At 39.5% G+C, this 16,550-nt stretch overlaps 1 protein-coding gene across 23 annotated transcripts in view; it reads right to left on the bottom strand.

Annotated features, from left to right (window-relative positions):
• ESRRG (estrogen related receptor gamma) overlaps nt 1–16,550 on the bottom strand; it is a 656,445-nt gene that overhangs the window by 586,027 nt on the left and 53,868 nt on the right. For 3 of the 23 annotated variants that reach the window (XM_078356576.1, XM_078356573.1, XM_035280552.3), the window contains exon 1: nt 13,155–13,278. The exons of 18 other annotated variants lie outside the window; for them this stretch is intronic. The gene's annotated coding sequence lies outside the window, so the exon portion shown is untranslated. Of the gene's footprint in view, nt 1–11,867; nt 12,005–13,154; nt 13,279–16,550 lie in introns of those variants that run through there. 2 more of the 23 variants (XM_078356577.1, XM_078356574.1) reach the window with 1 other exon arrangement.

Here is a 16,550-nt window from a genome sequence, read left to right as displayed (position 1 = left end):
TTTATATAAGTATTTATGTATGCTATGAAGAGTAAATGATGAGAAATACACACACATACACACACACACACACACACACACATATCATTTGATCATTTTATAACCACAGAAACTGAGGCTGAGCAGTATTAAGTAACTTGATCCAAGGCCACAGGCTACTAAGTGGGAAAGCCAAGTGCAGAACCCAGATGTGCTCCTACCAAATGGACCCATAGCACACTATGAAGAGAGGTCTCAAAGAAGCTGCAGTCCTTCCCGATGTGTGTTTAATTCACCTGTAGTTCAGACCTTTCCTCCACAGAAGACAAGAGCAAATAAGGCCAGGAGATTGAGAAAAGGCTGCGGATAACAGGTACAAAATATCAGAAGTTGTCCAAAATACAGGCATTCCCTGTTAATTGTATGACGACTTGCACTAATAAATTGCATGTAGAGATCAGCCTGTAAGCAGGGAAGCCTGCTGTGAACAAATGAAAGATGGCTGTCTTTGAATCAGAAGGGGATAAAGAACATGGGAAACGGGTCTCTTTCTATTCCACTCTCTACCCTACCCTGCTTATGCCAGACCCTGTATAAACTCCCTAAACCTGAAAATATCCTGACTGTGTTTTACTTGGGGTTTTTAATGAGGAAGAAATAGAGACAAAAAGAAGAAGAGAAAGAAATTATATTCCCTCCTCTAACACCCCAAAACAAATGTAAGAATGCCACATTTCTCTGACTCAAGTACCCGGCCTGGGGGCTCTATAGCTCCTTGATGGGAAGCCCTGTTATAGTAAGAAAAAGGCAGAGGTATTTCAACTGCTACTAGAAAGATAAATAGCCTAGGATATCCATTAATGCCCATAAACTCTGCTGCTGATATATTTCTAGTGATCTGTGATGTTTTCCTTTCTGGTTTTTGATGGCAACTTAGGTTTAATACAATAGACTGGTTTGGCAAAGGTAAAATTTCTAGCTATGACAAACTTAATTCCCTAGACTCAAAACCCTGAGCAGGTGTGAAACAGCAAATCTAGTTAACTTCCCAATTCCCATAGAAATCTCCACTGGGAATATGACTTTCAATGTGGCATTTCTAGGGGAAATTCCATTGTTAAAGGTGTTCTTGGAGAATCTCCCATGAGGCTTGCTTAGAGAAATTTTACGTATTTCTCTGTCAAACATGAGATGTCAGTGGGTCTGACCCACCCTGAAGATGAAATCTTAAAGGACAGCCTCACTTCCCTTCTGAAAATGCTCAGAAGGAGGCTTAGAAAACTGTCAACCAGAAGGTGACAGTCACAGGTGGAACTGGCCAGTTCGTATTTACAAGGCTGAGCCACACTGGATACTGTCTGTCATTCACACAGAACCTGAAGACCAGTTCAGTCACATATGGCTTTTGGGGGGGGAAAGGCAGACATGCATGGGGTCAGGTGCAGAACTGGCAAAGTGAGAGTTAAATAATCATTTTCTTTTTCTCCCTCTAGAAACAAATATAAACCTACTTTATGATGGCAGTCCTCATTTCCCAGAGAAGCACTTTTGCAATAATAACACTATAGAATAAAAGCCTGAGCAACCAGGGGCATTTAGAAAAATAAAGCCTCCCAACTTCCAAGTATTGTGTTGTCATTACCCTGTTCCTTACATTTTCTGTTGGGAGCTCACCATATTCCTACATACTCTAGAACTGAAGGGCAAAGTCATTGCCCCTCCCTAGTAGAGTTGCTTTAAAAAATAACTGAATTAACATGTGGATAGTCACTCTGAACAGTGTGTGGTATGACACTGTTCTATTCTTTCTCAAAGTTTCTATTGAGTAAGCTCTCTGTAAGTCAGAGCTATTGATATGGTTGTGCTGGGATTGTTGAATGTGGCTCAATTAGCCACAACACACATATTACATGCCAAATATTTTTAAAGCAAATACGTGGCTTGTTTGTAGTTTTCATCTGTATTCTATATCACACGGGGAGAATTCTAATTATGAAAGCAGCCATTCAAAAAAGATTAAAATATTTAAGCTACCTACTTTCTCTCTTACCTTTTAAACTTTGTAAGTGTCTAAAGCAGGGCTTCTCCACCTAGGGGCTGTTGACATTTGGGGCTGGACAATTCCTTGTTGTGAGGGGGAATGCCCTGCGGACTGAATGATTTTTAGCAGCATCCCTGGGTTCTATTCACTAGGTGCCAGCGGTAGCCTCTTCCCAGTCTTAATACTCCAAAATCTCTCCAGACGTTGCCAAAATGTCCCTTGGGGGACAAAATTGCCCCTAACTGAGAATCACTAGTCAGAGCCATTTTGAAATAGAAGAATGAATTATAGACACCAGTTCTCTAAAATATGCCTCAGATGTGAGATGATATGCTCACACCAAGGATTTCACTTACGCCACAAACAGCATTTTACTAGAAGTAAACTGAAACCCAGGGTCCCACAGGAACAGTGAGATGCGTGGCACTAGCAAGTTATAGTGAGCAAAATAGTCCAAACTTGTTCACATATGCAAACTCAACATTTAATTTTCTGCAAGATTACCCACAATAATTACAAAGTTTCTATAAGACAGCCTTAAAAGCTTGGAACTATGAGATCCATAAGAATTGATCCTTTATCTTCTACCTTTGCTGTGTACTCTCTCTGTGGAACACAGCAAATGAATATAGGCAATATTTTCCTCTAATTTCTAGGAGTACTAAAGTGAAACTTTACTAAAATTAAATTGATTATTAAATAATCTGATGGTGAGAAATACAGAGTAAACTCTAATGTACAAAAAACACTAAGGCGAACCAAAGACTATTTTGCTTATAAGCATGTATCCTTCAGCGGAACACAGTTGTTGCACATATAACTAATAGCTGGACACTCAAAGTAATGTGGAAATATTAGTTGTCACAGGACAGAGTTGACATCTATGTGATACCAGTTTGTTCAGTCTTCCAGTTACATACAGTATTTCTGAGGCAGAGTAATAGCTCGAATACACTGTCTACCAGGAATCTAAGGTCAAATGCTGACTAATGCCAGATCAACTTGAAGATTACAGAGCCATTATCATAAGATATCATTTCTTTGTCATAGTCTTAGCATTAAGCCAGGCCAAGAAATCCACCCTAATACAAAGAGTTGTATTAGAATCTTACCTACCTGATATTAATAGAGTTCATGTGAGAGAAGATACACATTTATTTTTTCACCTTCTGATATCCACATGACTAATAAAGTCTCATTTCAAAGGGCGGGGGAAAGACCCACAAGACTGACATCCATATTCTGGCTCAGTGTCAGGCCAATGTGTTTTTTCCCTAAGGGTATTAGTTGCTTTGATGAAGGAATGTTGCACCATCTCCATGCACACTAGATCTCATTTGGTTGTTCCCTCTCTTTCTAAGATGATGTTACTGATAGGGATTACTCTCTTATTACATGGTAAAGTGGATAGGACTACAGACAAACACGGGACCTAAGTTTGCAAGTACAAGGTCATTTCTCTTTGCACAAAGCTACCTCAATTCCATCTTCTGAGAAGCAGATATTATGATTCCATGCTACCACGTGATCTCACAATGACAGGAAAGCCTGAGGACTCAGGAGGGAAAATAAGTGATCTGCATCCTATGTGAGACTTCAGGAGCCGCTGTACCCTTCCCTGTCTCCTTTCTTTAATTCTTCCATTGAGGACCAAGTCAGAATCCTTGCACCATCTGGTAGCCATGGATACCACACTCAACACACAATATGACCTTATGAGTCTTTTTTTTTTTTTAATAAAGTCTCCAAGGGTGTTTAATCCCCTTCCTAACTTTCTTCACACTTAATCTCCAGTCCTCTCCTGCACCAACCCTCTTCTAAGGCTGGAATCTCTAAGAGGTATAATCAACCTGGCTCTAGATGTCAGAATACCCTATTTCTAGTGTTTTGCAGTTTTTTTTAACAAGCTGTGCCACTCTAAACAAGCCACATAATCTTGCTAAATTAACTCAGCTGTAAAAGACAGAGGATAACTTGTGACTTCATAAACTTTCACTACAAAAGTGTCATATTATATATGAGAAAAACACTGAGAAAAACAATATAAGGGAGTCATTTTGCACGTAATTTCAGTGGAAACAATTAGAAAACCATCATCTAGTCAACAAGCACTGTTATTCTCAGGCAGCTTTGCTCATATGACCTTCTAAAGAAAAAGGTAACCAAGGCATCACTTTTCCCCACTTCGAATTATTCTTCTCCCTTCTAGCATTAAATTACTCCGGTCCCTAACCTTAATTCTTCCCCTCCACCTGCAGTGCTTAAAAAGAATAATTGGGCAGTTTCCAGTATTTTCCCAAGAAGTACCTTAGGGCCTTTGACCAGTGATCTAACTTCAGAGATTATACTTGTGATGGTTAATACCAAGTGTCAACTTGATTAGATTGAAAGATGCAAAGTATTAATCCGTGGTGTGTCTGTGAGGGTGTTGCCAAAGGAGAGTCTGTGGCCTGGGAAAGGCAGACCCGTTCTAAATCTGTGTGGGTACCATCTAATCAGCTGTCAGTGTGGCCAGAATATCAAGCAGGCGGAAAAACGTGAAAAGACTAGACTGGCCTACCTCCCAGCCTACATCATTCTCCCGTGGTGGTTCCTTCCTGCCCTCAAACGTCGGACTCCATGTTCTTCAGTTTTGGACTCGAACTGGCTCTCCTTGCTCCTCAGCTCACCTATGGTGGGGCTTTGTAATCATGTGAGTTAATACTTAATAAACTCACCTTTATATATCTATATATCATATATATATCCTTTATATATCTTCTTCCTTTTATCATAATATAAAGGATACATACATATATATATGTCTCCTATTAGTACTGTCCCTCTAGAGAACCCTGACTAATACAATAATTAACAGTAATTAAACTGACTTAAGAAGTTGCCTAACCTTGACTTTACCCTTGGAAATACAAGGATTTTGAATCTTCCTCTTTCCACTCTGCCTTACATTGCACCTCATTTCTCACACAACAGTCTGGGCCTCTCCTCTTTTTCTGGTCCCCTATGCTTACTAAAACCCACATCTTCAAAACAAACATGAGGAGAAGGAAGCACCTCTCAGAAGGGAATTCCATCTGCTCTACAGAGTGCAGACGGCCACATCACAGAAGCAGCAGGCAGCTCTCTAGGGAAGACACTGTAATGTCTGGTGGACTCCAGGAAGCTACAGCACAAGAAGGCACAGGATTCTCTCCAGACCCCAGCCTGGATTCTACAAAAATATAATGTTGTAAATCACAGTCCTCACATCATACCTTAAAGACCAGATGATGGTGTCCCAGACTCAAAGGCAATAGCAAAGCCTGCATAAAATGGTCACCTATTTCCATTTCCCAGAAAGACCTTCATTATATACAAAGATATGTCTCTCCTCCATCCATGTGTCCCTAAGTTCCTAGAAGTTGATTCTAATTAGAAGAGATCACCAAAGTAGAGAAAAATCTTTCTGGGGCAAGGGTCTGGGAAGTGGGGGTAAAATGCAGAAAATGACTTTCATTTTGGCTGTAAGGTCTTGTGATCTTAGGGAAACTGTATAACTCAGTTTCTTCATCTGTAAAATTGGGAAGAATGTGACTTATTTAGCTCAAATATTTTTAAAAAATCAATTAAATGAGAGAAGTAAAAGCAATTTTAAAATAAAATCATCAAATAGTAGTAAACACCCAGTATTCTAATATAGATTGCTCTAATTTATGTCTATATTTGCAAAAATACAACAGGACTGTAGAAAATCTCCAAAATTAATTTTTTTTTTTTTGAGACTGAGTCTCACTCTGTCACCCAGGCTGGAATGCAGTGGCATGATCTCGGCTCATTGCAACCTCTGCCTCCTGAGTTCAAGCGATTCTCCTGCCTCAGCCTCCCATTTAGCTGGGATTACAGATACACATCACCAAGCCTGGGTAATTTTTTATATTTTAGTAGAGACAGGGTTTCACGATGTTGGCCAGGCTGGTCTTGAACTCCTGACCTCAGGTGATCTGCCCTCTGCTCAGCTTCCCAAAGTGCTGGGTTTACAGGCAAGCCACCACACCTGGCCAATGTTAAAATCTGAAAAGGCAAAATAATGCTTCTAACATTATTTGTCCTCACATAAATGTACCTGTACTTCTTTCTCTCCATGTCTCTTTCTGTGTCTATATCTTTACATGAATCTCTGTCTCAAAAGGTAGCAAAATATAGTAGAAGAGTTCCCTGGATTCAAACGTAAAATACAATAATGTAAATCTCAATTCCACTATTTCTAGTTGTGTTACCTTAGACAAAATAATGTCTGAAGTGGAGATGACAGTCCCAGACAGTCTACTTCCAGAACTGGGGGGGTATGAAATGAGGGACACCTACTTCTGCCTTACTCTTTCCTCTCTCCACTTTCTCTTCTTCATCTTCCTCCTTCTTCCCATTTTTCCATTATTCTTATCCACCTCTGTCATTTCTTCTTTTCCATAAGACAGATCTAAATCTGAGTTCTTTGATATTTCTGTGATTATTAAATAGCAAAATTCAGTTAATTAAGTTGTCTTTCATTGTGATTGGGTTCCATGTTTCTGGTGTGAGTCCTCTGAATGCCCTAATAAATGCAGTTATGTATGGGGTCTCTCCTTCATTGAAAAAAATTTTTTTTTACAAACCCTGCCAATTTTCTCTAACTTAATGAAGCAATATGTATATATGTAGGAAAGTTTACGAATTTGAGGCTTGGCTCTGTCGCTCATTAGTCTGTGTGAACTTGAGCAAGTTTCATCATCTTTTGGGGGCTCAATTTTCTCATGTATAAGATAGGGGTAACAATATCTATCACATAAGAGTAATGAGAGAATTAGCTCAATTGAGATACCAGTAAAACACATAGCCTAATGCTGGTTAAAAGGTAAGTGAGCAGTAAGGAGCAGATATCCTTACATTAAAATGAAAAATCAGTTTTATGTATTAATGGCACTATAACTAACTTCAATATTAGCAATTTGTAGGGAGAATTTCAAGATACGATGCTGCCCCATCAAACAGCTCAGGGACAAAAACCTCTAATAATGACTAATACTCACTGAGCGCTTACTGTATGCCAGACACTTTTCTTGGTAATCTACATGCGTTCATTCATTTCATCCTCACAACAATCTGAGGAAGTGGATACCATTATTACTTCAATCCAAGATGAGGAAAGAGAGATGAAGAATGGTTGTTACTTCCCTAGGTCACTGCAGATAGAGGAGCCAGAATTCAAACCTCTGGGGTCTAGTTCCAGAGCTGTGATGTAAAGCATGCTCCAAAATCATCTTCCTCCAGGAAAGATGGCATCTTTTAGACCAACTGGTATGTTGCCAGTAATTTGTTACCAGTAGTAAAGTACTGGAGTCCACAGATTGTTTTCTTTTTAATTTAAATGAGTGCAGTTGCACTTATGTCATTCTTCCTGCTCAGTAACATTCGGATTTCCTCTCTAGTGTAGAAAAGAAAGCCATGCAATCCAAGCTAAAGCTCTGGAGTGACTCAGAGCCCAGGACTCATCTGTGGTATGTGTGTGTCACCCATCAGCATCGGCACCTCTGTCATCACCACCATCATTTCATTATGTATTGATCACTCTATGCCAGGCATGTGGTGATTCTTCACATACGTCTTCTGTATGTTACAACAGAAGAAAACGTTGAAAACCAGTGATCCACACCATTTCAGAGGTCTATTTATAAGGCTTTTCTCATAATTCTACCATATTCCACTGGTCTGAAGAAGGAAAGAAGAGTACAAGAATATCACTGGTATTTATTTTGTGTTAATCACTGGACTAGGCTTTTTCCATATATAAGCTTATATAATCCTCATGATAGGCCTAAAATATAGGCATTATAGTTATTTTAACCCTGGCTGTACAACAAAGGAAACCACAGCTCAGAATGGCTATGTATCTTTCCCAAGGATTGCAGAAGTTTGAAATTATGGCTTCAGGATTTGAACCCGACCTATATTGATGCTTTTGAGCAGTCCCTTTAAGATAGTTGTACCATTTTCTAAACTGGGTTTTTTTTTTTAAGTCCTATGACACAAGCTCTCTCTTTTGTTGTCCATTTATTAGAAAGTAGAAGCTCTCAACAAAGGACTAGATTGGGAATCTGAAGTCACAAGTTATAGACATGGTTTTGTAGCTCACAGGCTGTGTGGACAACTTATTTATCTATTAAAATGAGGAGTTTCAGCTCTAACCTGCTATATATTAGAAAGACATAACAAATACCCACAGTCATTCATATGATATCCAGTCACAGGATATCTCCCATTTGCCCTTGGGAAAGAAGATTGTAGAGAAAAGCCCACCGCACTGATGTGCTTGTTGACTGGAGTATCAGACAAGGCTGGTTAAGAGAAGGTTGGCTGGGAAGTGTGAGAAAGTCATCCACCTTGCAGCTGTCCCTGCCTGAATAGGACCATGGCTAAATGAGTCTCTCTCTCTAGAGATCTCTGCTGGCACCTTGTCTTCATTCCTTTCTGAACAACAATCACAAAAAAATCCTCATGAAGAATGTATTGCCTTCTATATGCAACTGCCAAAAACCCAAGTGTAGGCAAAAATCCACCCGACGGGATCTCCTAACTGCTTTGATTCAGTTCTTAAAGGAGATGAGTTGTTGAAGGTCACAGAGAAGCCATCCTACTGCACGTTGCAGCTTGGGGTTTCAAAGCCTTCACTGCTAAGGGAATCTCTGTGCTTGATGCCCCTTCTCTCTATGCCGTTTAATCAATGAATCAACAAATAGTTACTGAGCAAGGCTTCCCTGGGGTCTGCAGGTCACTTCAGATGTGGCTCTCCTGTTCAATAGCAGGGGAAAGAAAAACGAATTTTTCTGACTCCGCTTCAAGTTTCCATTTATAAAACCAGGGCTGGCATCAAAAGACTATGGGTCTCCTGTCCCTCTTTTTTTTTCCGTTTCCTGAACGCTCTGATTCACAAATAAAAAGGAAATGCTATGAAACTGGGACAATATATAAAAGCTGGAAGGGAGGAAGGAAAGAAGGAAGAAAAGGAAGGAGAAAACAAGGAAGAAAGGAGGAAGAGAGAAAGAGAAGCAAAGAAAAGAGGAAGGGAAGAAAGAAGGGAGGGAAGAGAGGAAGGGAGGGACAACAGGAGAGAAGAATGAAAGAATGAGACCCTTAGATTTCAAGAAGGCCAAAAGACACAGTGAACATGAAGACAATACTCCCAAGAGGTGTATCTTTGGTAGCATATACACTCAATGCTTACTAGCTGGCTAATTATTACTGTTCTTTAGTATATATGATTATGTTTGTGAACCCCTACTTTTAAACTTTTAAGATTGGTGTAATTACGAATGCCTTTAAATGTCCCTCTGCCTTAACTCTACCAATAGAATCATATCTTAAAGGTGCATTTAGCCTCAATACCCACAGTATCAGAAATTCCAAATACAAAAAAAAAAAAACCTCAACTAGTTTTTCTCAGTAAGTTGCACGAAAATTAAAAAAATTAAAAATATAAGTATTACTTTTGGTTTTGAGTAATAATATTACATAGGCTAGGCGCAGTGTGGCTCATGTCTGCAATCTGAGCACTTCAGGAGGCCAAGGTGGGAGGATAGCTTGAGCCTAGGAACACAAGAACAGCCTGGGCAACAAAGCAAAACGTTTAAAAAAATTGGGCCCAGGAGTTCAAGGCTGGAGTAAGCTATGTTTGTGCCACTGCACTCCAGCCTGAGCAACAGCAGGACCCTATCTCAAAAAAATACTTTTTAAAAATAAAATATTCTACTATGCTACAAAATGAATCACCATCTCCCAAGTTACTTCCAAGATGGAAGTTACTGTGGTGCAAAATCGTCACTATGACAGGACCACACAATGAGGTGAACATTGTCCTTCTCTGTGAAACACAGAGAGCAGGATTCTACTTCACTACACTTTTCCTCAATCAAGAATACAGTCATCCCTCAGTATCCTCGGGGATTGGTTCCAGGACTCCTGCATATACCAAAGCCCAAACATAACCAAGTCCTACAATCGGCCCTGCTGAACCCACATATACGAAAAGTCAGCCCTCTGTATATGGGTTTCATATCCCGCAAATACTGTAGTTTTGATTGGTGTTAGATTGCCAAAAAAAAAAAAACTCCACCCACAAGTGGACTTGCACAGTTCAAACCCATGTTGTTCAAGGGTCAAGGTAATAAGGAAAACAGCAACAGTTTGCTGGACACTTACTCTGCCAGACATGCTGCTGAATGCTTTCCATACGTTATCTCGTGTAACTCTTTCAACCAACATTGGTGTACACTATTACCCTTATTACCCTTACTCTACAGATGAGAATGCGGAAGGTCAGATAGGTGAAGTCACTTTGCCTAAAATCTTAAACATTGTTAGGTCCAGAGCAAAACACCAACCCGTGTCTGACTCTAAATATTTTGTTTCATAATCACCTTGTACCTAACACTTTTAGTGCTTTATTTCAGCTTGGAGAATCAAGGTGAGGAAAAGTAAAAACAGTATATTTTTAATATATTTTACCCCAAAATTCACTTACACTTGGTGTTTCCATATTTGCTTCAATTTGTTCCTTCACCCCCACCCCCGACAAGATTAATTACTAGAGTTTATTCTTTTATATCTTTTTGATAAACATAGCTGGTATTTGAATAGAAAACACACCATGAGACCACAGCATTAATCATGATAGTCTGGAGAATTTTTCAGTCTAAGCATGCAATAAGGCTCTCAAACATCTTAAAAAGATTGATTTTAAAAAAAAAAACTTAAATATAAGTACTAATGTTAACACTTAGCACTTATAGTTCTAAACAAAGAGTTTGCCAGATAAAACCTGGAGTATATGTAGAGGGGGCTGATGCTTTTACATTTTATTGAGCTTCTAAATTATAACCCTCATGCTTTTCTTATGTGGTGATTGGTTCTATCACAGCAGAGGTATTAACAGAAAAATGCACACCTGAAATTCTGTCATTCAGTATGACACCTGTATATGTACAATGATGCATCTATTCAGAAGAATCTATATGTTAAAAAGGAGTTAAAAGAGACATTATCTTTTGATCCAGGATGACACAATTATTTATACCATCTGTGTGTGGAAGGAGGTATGGCTCAGGAAACCCGTTCAGGTCTGTCTCACCTTGAGGCTCAGCACACCTAGACAGAGTCCTTTGCTTAAAGTGCCTGTGCTTTGCTTGAGACTGTGACCCTGAGCATCTTCATTCCTGCATGCTACGCACTAGCCAGATCCACCCTCCAAATCTGGATAAAGACACGGCTGTGCTTCCAAGTGTCCCCTTCCCCCTCCAGCTTTGGCTACTAGACTTCCTTCATTTATTTTTTGAAATAAGCATAGCAGGTAACAGCACACCAAACCAACCACGAAGTTAGCACTTAACACAGGTATAATTTGCTCATTTTTCTCGGTTGAACGCAAATTTAAGCAGACAATCATTTTCACATACCAAAACCACCTCTACCAGAGAAATGCAAATATTATTGCAATATCTGGTTCTTGTAGAACTCAAAAATTATCTGGGTGGATGGAGGAAAACCCTGAAGTTAGGACACAGCACTTCTCACAGTATCTGCATATGCTTATTACCATATTGCAGAAGTTGTTTCTAAAGCAAATAACAGTTTTCAGAAAGACCAAGTTTATGAATTAATCCAGAGACTCAGGACGAGAGAGAAAAGACAGTTGTACCATTTAAAAGCTGAGGAACGAAATGACCTATTCCTCTTATGTCAAGACTTGAGAACTTCTAGTACGCAATTAGCATGACCTTCCATAAAGGAAGTCCTGAAATACGGACTTCCTTTTTGTTTCTAAAATAAAGGTACTTACCAGGGAAAATCCACAAGTCACCACACTTTGCCCAAAATCACACTGGCCGCCCTTCTCCATGGAAGCACAGAGTGGGACCTGCCAAGTTTGTGAGATAGCCACTTGGGTTGGTTGGAAATAGGTAAGGGGGGAAGAAGGGGGAGAAAAGAAAGACTTTCCCTTTAAAACTGAACAGAAGCTGATACCAAATCACATGACCTTTTACCGTAATTTCTATTAAAATCATTTCATGTCTGGTTGCCTCTGCTCTCCTGGCTCATTTGTATTGTTTACAACAAGTCATTGCACTGGCAGTTAGTGGTGGCTGAATCCATGGTTACCCGTTTTTACATTCACTAGTTAAATGGAATGCAGCTCTGCTGTGGTTTCAGGGAGCAAGCTCTTAACAAACCACAATCCAGCTATCAATCAGACTAATCTGAGAGAAATTAATCTTATAAACATAAGTATTGTTGCATATTAAAAATTGATAGGAAGGGGGCACGGGCTTTTATTGGTTGGAGTTAATTGGAGTTACAAAAGTGGAGAAGCTGAGATTTGACTTAGAGCCTCAGAATGTTCAGTCTGTGGTCTCCATCTGACAGCCATTCACAATGTGCATCTAAAAAGCTTTCAAGGGTAATACGACCACCCTTGAAAACAAATCCACCACTTTCCAAAAATTCTGTGAGCATTTATCTGAGCTGAATGTTCTTAGAATCTAAGTCGTGGCTAAATAGAGGTTTAACCAGACTGCAATCCTAGCAAAGTAACTTAAACAGATACATACAAGACAGTAAAACACCAAACAGACAGCACTGGGTAGGATTCAATTAAGACAAAACCTGAGTGGAATGCTCTTTACAAGTAAATTAAAACTGCAAACTAACATGTTTTATTGAGAGCAAGAACAGTACAAATTCATTCTATTGTCCATGAATTTATGTGGTTAATTCTTTAAAAACACTCCCCAAAGCTAACTTGTTTCTCAAGATGGGCATGACCAACAATTACAATTCCTAATAAAAATTTAGAAGTTTTATAGTTTAATGCCCACAGTAATTGTCCCACAAGTCACATCTAAATGCTAAATGAGAACAGCAAATAGTTAAAGCTAACATATTACAACCCCATCTACTGCAAAGTCACTGTATCAGAAGCTAGAATTGATTTGTTTCCTCAGAACGAATTGAAAATGAATGTAACAGAACGTCGGAAAAATCCCTCCTGCACTGCTAATCGGATATTGTATAATGGTTGATTGCAGCTTTGCCCTGTACTATTGCTGCCTAAATCATACATACTTACACGTTCTGGGTTCTTCCAAGAGTTTGGTGCAGTTTCAAGGACAAATGTCTTAAGGAAGCCTCTCTACTGTGCAGCAGGGAGCCTAGCTCGGATCTGATGACAAGAGCACAGTGCTAAATCTGACAACAGAGAAGGAAACTTCCTGTGTGAAGAGGAGATCTTGGAAAGTCTCAGGGTTAAAAAGGCTGCTTTAAATGTGCTGGTTGATTTGCTCCCTGGTTGTGTATACACAGTAGCAGCTGATCTGTGTTCGCAGCCCTGCAGAAAGGAACCTTTACTGAAAACCAATGGCATCACATTTCAGCGGAGCTGGTGCCAAGTGCTGGAGAGCAGAGCAACCTTTGACAACTTCACACAATTCACCCCAGCAGACTCACCACAGGTCAGAAAAGAATGTGGAAAGTATCTCCCCACCAGGTTTCATCTCAGGTATGTTAGCGCAGTCCCCGGGAAACCACACACTGTAGCTGGCTGGATTCTGACAACAGTGTAAGGTATTCTCGGGACTTCTACGTAGTTCCTGTCTCTGCTGTCCTGACCTACCGTGTACTATATTTTAACAGAAGCTTTAACATGAATCAGGATTTTTAAAAATGTATTTCCCTCTGCTTCTTACAGAAACCTTTGTATTTAAGGCTCCTCTGTTGTTCCTCAGAAATAAACTGAGGGCAAAATCATGTAACATTGGGTAGTCTGGTATCAACTTCTGCATTCTGTCTCCTGATGCAGAGGCTAGAATTTTAACATTACCGTGTTGCCAGGGGCCATTTTAGTATTGTTCATTAGAAACTGAGGAAGGCTGCAAAACTTCACACCAACAGAACCAACTATTGCAGTGAGGCTATAGCGATGTTAGGAACAGACAAGCAATGAAGAACATGACATATTCCACTGTTCAGTATCATCCTTAACATGGAAGGGAGTGAAAATTCTAGACCTTGCCAACTCTAGTAGTGAAAGTTAAGACACAGTAAGAGACGAGAGAGAGAGAGACAGACAGACAGACAGACAGAAGGTAGTGGCGGCTGCTAGTGGCAGTAACGAACTTAATCCAAGTCATTGGTTAACCACTTCATTAACTGTGAGTTTCTCACTGCCCTTTCTTTCTATTCTGTCCCAATGACAAGTCCAGGTTATGGTATATTATATGGTATTTTTCACTACTGTGCTTTTTACTTCAAAGGGTAGAAATCAGAACTGACAGTTTAACAAAAGGCCGTGTTAAATGTGTCAGGCAGCTCAGGAGAATGTTCCCCTACTCATCTGAAAGCCAGCCCAGGAGCTGCCTGGGCATCTGGTGAATTATCCAAGGTCTTTGCTTTTCATTTTGGCCACACTATTGTTCAGGAATAATGACAATTCCCTTACATCTGAGAGTCCGCATCATGTAATGAAAAGAGTCTGGGCTCTTGTGCCAAGTAGATTTAACTTCCTATCTCTACCGCATTCTACCTACATGAGGTTGGAGGTTGCTTAAAAATCTCTGAACTTCTGTTTCCTCATCTGTGAAATGGTGACAATATATCTACTATACAAATTTTTTTGTGAAGTTTTAAAGAATAACATATCAAGGGCTTACCACGGTGCCTGGCATGCACTCATTTACAAACATTTACTGAGCCTCCTCTCAGAGCCAGGCACAGTGCCAGAAGCTGGGGGCACAAAGTCAATTAAGACACAGTCTCTACCCTCAAGTGCAGTTCCACAAGTGTTACGTATTTCCTCTTTCCCTCCCAGAATTTGTGCAGTCCCCGTCATAAGGCATTAACACACTTTAAATGCTCTGTCTCATTTGATCCTTCCAACAGTCCTAGAAGACAGATGAAGCTACACCCACTTTACAAATGGGAACATTTTGGCTTGAAGAGGTGAGGGTCACACAGCTAGTAAACTGCATCCTAAACATCAATCCAAGCTCTCTTATTCTGTCAAATCCTCTTGAAGGTATATACATGAATTGACCACATAGGATTCGTATTTTGCATTATACTTGTTATTTTCGTAGCGTCACGCAGATATATAACGCACTTCCCTGCAGGTAGCAAAAGTCCCTTAAAGAGAAGCAATGTATCTTAAAATTACTTTGTATTCTCAAACAGACCTAGTATGATGCTAAAGATATTATCTGTTGAATAAATTTTTCTAAATTGAAAAGAAACGTAAGTTGGGTCAATTTTACTACCCAAAATCACCCTCACAGAAATCTGGAACCCTTCAATAAAGGATGGGTTGGAGGTTATACGTGGCCTTCGAGTGCTCATGCTGTCTATGTCATTACTTCCAAATAATTATATGCATGTCAAAGTTCTTAACACTGACTCATAATTAAACTCTCTGAAGATTGTTTTCTTTGTTTGTTTAGCACGTATCCTGTACATTGAAGCCCTAATGAATTTTGGTAAGAGTGATTAAATATTTACTTTTTAATTCAAGCCTGACCCCAAGACATCTCTTGATTTCTGGGTCCACTCCAGTTTCTAGGTTTAACAGTTCACACACTGAAGAGTTCTGTTGATCATTATCTTGTAAATACAGCAATCTTGGGTAGAGTCTGATTTTTATACATACATATTTGTACAAACAGCTCGAATTTCTTAAATAATTGTTGATCTACTGCTTCATTTTATGCCTTAAAATGTAGCCCATTTCTGATGGAAGAATTAATTAGACATTTATCAGTGAATCACATATAAAATATTATTAAAAGGGATCTGAATAGTATCTAGAACTTAGATTTCAACTAATGTATTATAGTAATTAGTGCTTTTTGTTGGTTTGGTTGGTATTTTTGAGTTGGGGTCTTGCTATGTTGCCCAGGCAGATGCCAACTCCAGGCCTCAAACGATCATCAAGCCTCAGCCTCCCAAGTATCTGGGATTACAGGTGTGAGCCACTGCACCTAGCATTTATTATGTGCATTAGCCCTAATATTATACCCTGGGCATCTTTAGAAACAGAATTTGTAATACCATTTATAAGTCTTTACTGCCAAACAATGATTCCTTCAACCTTAACAAAAATCCAGGAAATTTAGATTAATAGCAATGTCATGGCAAAAGCGCAAATGACCGGCGATATTTGAGATAAAAAAAACACGGTAATCGAATATATTCTTTCTGTTTCCAAAGTCAGTCACTTGTTTGTTTAGACAATCTGCGGCCATATGTAAGGGAAAGTAAATATGCTCAAGTACTGGCACTGCATATGTTAGAATTTTTAGGCTTGCTACCATCTCTGATGTCCAGCTGCCTTGCAGTTACTTCCTGCTTCCTCCGTGAAGTAATATGCAAAGCACCAACCACAATGCTTGTTCCACAGTGGACAAGAAATGTACCAACCAAAGACCACTCTGGAGCTTAACAAATTCACGTCGGCATGGCCAGATCTGGTCAGCAG

Source organism: Callithrix jacchus, chromosome 19, assembly GCF_049354715.1.
Source record: "Callithrix jacchus isolate 240 chromosome 19, calJac240_pri, whole genome shotgun sequence".
In the NCBI taxonomy this organism is placed as follows: domain Eukaryota; kingdom Metazoa; phylum Chordata; class Mammalia; order Primates; family Cebidae; genus Callithrix; species Callithrix jacchus.
Note: the sequence above shows the minus strand (reverse complement) of the source record. Positions and strands in the feature narration are given on the sequence as shown.